This window comes from Xenopus tropicalis, chromosome 1, assembly GCF_000004195.4.
Source record: "Xenopus tropicalis strain Nigerian chromosome 1, UCB_Xtro_10.0, whole genome shotgun sequence".
Lineage (NCBI taxonomy): Eukaryota > Metazoa > Chordata > Amphibia > Anura > Pipidae > Xenopus > Xenopus tropicalis.
The window spans coordinates 33,433,603-33,436,998 of record NC_030677.2 but is presented as its reverse complement, the minus strand read 5'-3'; the positions used below and the strand labels follow the sequence as shown (position 1 = coordinate 33,436,998).

Sequence of the window (3,396 nt, the reverse complement as noted above, 5' to 3'; positions counted from 1 at the left end):
CCTCTCCCCCTTTAGCTCAGTGTTTAATACTAATGGTGTTCCTTCAGAGACATCACTACAGGCGCCAGTACGGAAAGATTGTAGACCTGTAAGTAAAACCAAAATGATCTTATTATATGTTGGGAATCATTGTGATATGGGGGAATTGCAACATTTTATTAATGCTTAATGGATTTTTCTTTCAGAGAAACTTTCTTATAATGAACATGGTGGATCCCAGAGTTACGGATAGAGGAACATCAGGGACTATCTGGCAATGATCCACTTTATGGTAAGGAATCCAAATAGAAGTTAAGTTAATAGGGAATAAATAGGTTTAGATTGCCAGCTCTTGTCCCAGCATATTTTATGCCTAAATCTTTGTTTCACATGATGAAATGGCACATGGCTTAAGCCACGTAGCCACAGTGTTCATAAGGCTAATATATGAGGGCTCAGTCTTCCTAAAGTCCCTGCGACTACAGAAGGGCTGGAAATGGTACGATCCATGCGAGTCCATTTGGAATAATGAAGTGGCCTTATAGTGATATTGCAGCCGAATGGTAATTGCACAGTGGCGCTGCCTCATATTTCTGCTTACAGCTGCCACTGAGATGATATTGCTGCTGCACTTTCATTGTAAATGAGCCCCTAGGAGTCAGTCAGGGAGTCACAATTATAATAAGGAGGCAGATAAGACACTGGGATCCAGCCCTCCTTTATGGTCTGATTCCAAGAGGAATAGCACTGATCCATAGATTCCTTTCTCACCCTGGGACTTTCTTTTATGTTACAGGAACAACTAGAAGAGTTAGAAAGGCAACATCGCGTCCTCTGCACCGAACGGTTGCTGACTCCTGTAAGCATCATTATTTATTATTATAGGAGAGGTTATTTTCACTATATGTCTCTGTAACAATAAGGAACATTATTATTCACTGTATGTTTTGCTTTCTGGGGGGGGGCTTCTAAATTCACCACCCTACAGTAAGTGCCATTTTCACCGGAAACAATAAAACTGTTGCAATGCAGTATGGGGTGATGCCCAGACACTGCATACAGTTTTGTTACCCACGTGGGCACAATAATGGCATTGGTAAAAAAGCAGCGCTTAACATTTACTCTCTTCCCCACAGTACACACCAAAAGAGCGACTGTTACGGGGGGGTATTTAGAGATCCTGCGACTTCAGAACGTAAGTTTCCTGATCACTTCCCCTGATGCTTTTTTGGGTATTTATTGCCATTTCTGCAGGATTCATGCAATACTTTTAGGGAACATTAACCTGGGTTTGTGCCAATATTCGCACAAAAAGAAGTATTAGTAACCACTTCCTACATATTTGCTTTGATCAGTTTATTGCAGACAGGGTCATTGTATATGAGGTGCTTTTGGGGCATTTTGCCCGCTGGGTTTTCCCTACATGACAGAAGGCAGACTGATGCTCAGGGAGACTTACAATACCACATTGTCCCTTTAGGATTTTCTATTTATCTGCTACTGACTATTAAGGAAACACAATATACCTACCAGAGACCAGGCGCTACACTCCCCAGGGTATCCCACCCCTCACTGCCTCCCTGTATAAAGGAACTATTGGCACCATCTATACAGGCATAATCATAACTGTCTCCTTTCTTTTCCTTTGCTCCTACCTTGTGCCTCCCCTGCACTCGCAGACCGTCAGATCTCTTCTTCTGCCCATTATTTTAAACATCTGGGAGAAGGAGAAGGAACTGCTAGAAGCTGCCAGGTATGTATTTTGCAAATTACACTTTCCATTCTAGATCTGGATTATACACATACTAAGGGGGATGTACAGATGGAGCAAGATAAACTGAAGCACCTTGCATGTATAACTAGATCCCTTGCTCAATAAATGTATGCCAGTCTATCAATTTAGTCTGACCATCTCATCCAATATACCCAATTTCCCCCTCAAAGGGGCGGTAGGTGTTTTCTAAACAGTGAACATCCTCCTCATTGGGGTGAAGCCTATCTCTATGGCAAAGCATGAAACCTACTCAGCTTAGTAACTGCCCAATTTTTACCTTAGGGACAGCTGTGTAGCAGGATAAGCATAGGCAAAGGAAATAAGTGTAAATTATTCCTCCAGTGTAAGAGTTCCAAAGCGTTGATCCAATCAATGCCTTGGAAGGAATTTACAATACTGATTTTTTTTTCCCACTTTAGGACCAGGAAACACAACGACTTCCTGTTGCAGAGGACTTAATAGCCACTGAAATAGAGCCTCCTACTGCAGAGGAGGAAATACACCTCAGATAGAGCCTCCTACTGCAGAGGAGGAAATACCACCTCAGATAGAGCCTCCTACTGCAGAGGAGGAAATAACACCTCAAATAGAGCTCCTGCTGCAAAGGAGGCAATAACACCTCAAATAGAGCCTCCTACTGCAGAGGAGGTAATAACAACTAAAATAGAGCCTCCTACTGCAGAGGAGGCAATAACACCTCAAATAGAGCCTCAACTGCAGAGGAGGAAATAACAGCTAAAATAGAGCCTCCTACTGCAGAGGAGGAAATAACAGCTAAAATAGAGCCTCCTACTGCAGAGGAGGAAATAACAACTAAAATAGAGCCTCCTACTGCAGAGGAGGAAATAACAACTAAAATAGAGCCTCCTGCTGCAGAGGAGGAATAACAGCAAAAATAGAGCCTCCTACTGCAGAGGAGGTAATAACAACTAAAACAGAGCCTGCCTGCTGCAGAGGAGTCATTTGCACTGAAGAACCTCCAGGCACGAGGAACATACTAAATCCAAGAACCTCCATCTGCAGAGGAGGAAATCAGTGAGCAAGAGGAGCCTCCAGCTGTGGAGAGACTAACCCGGGGCAGACGGGTACGCCGCCGCATCGCTAGAAGGTTGCAGAGGATTTCGGTAATGTATCTGTGTACTGCCAATCTCTTTTCATCTGCAGATGCTTTGACATTACTATGTACTAAAATAATAATCATTTTTAGTGGTCCTCTATTGGCCAAATAGGCCATAACCCATAACCAACTCCCCCTCCCATTTGTAGCCTGGGGTCGTACGTGGGGAATGGGCATTGCATTAACAAAGCTCTGGGTTTATGTATAGAGGGCAAACTAAAGCCCTTTATACATAAAAACTACATGTACTCCTCCTACAGTTTTAGGGGTACAACACCCAACTCCCCACACTTCTTCGCCCTATAGCGGAGCAGGCTGCTTGTGCTTTTCTAAGTGATCCCGCCCCCATTGTTTTGTGGCGCCGCTCCGAACCCCCCAATTTCCCATTGACTTTGACAGGGAAGATTTTCAAACTGCTGCCGCTCTTACAGCTTTGAAGCTACAATCCCCAAACTTGAATAACATAATCATGGGGTCACCCCGAATGAGACAGCAACATTTGTTGGAGGACCCAGTGGGAGGGGAC

General features: G+C 43.8%; 1 long non-coding RNA gene across 1 annotated transcript; it reads left to right on the top strand.

Annotated features, from left to right (window-relative positions):
- The first annotated feature begins 230 nt into the window (after nucleotides 1–230).
- On the top strand, nucleotides 231–1,144 carry LOC116408290. The gene is made up of 3 exons (XR_004220848.1): nucleotides 231–271; nucleotides 776–838; nucleotides 1,116–1,144. It is a non-coding gene; the product is annotated as an uncharacterized LOC116408290 (long non-coding RNA).
- Nucleotides 1,145–3,396: the final 2,252 nt, after the last annotated feature.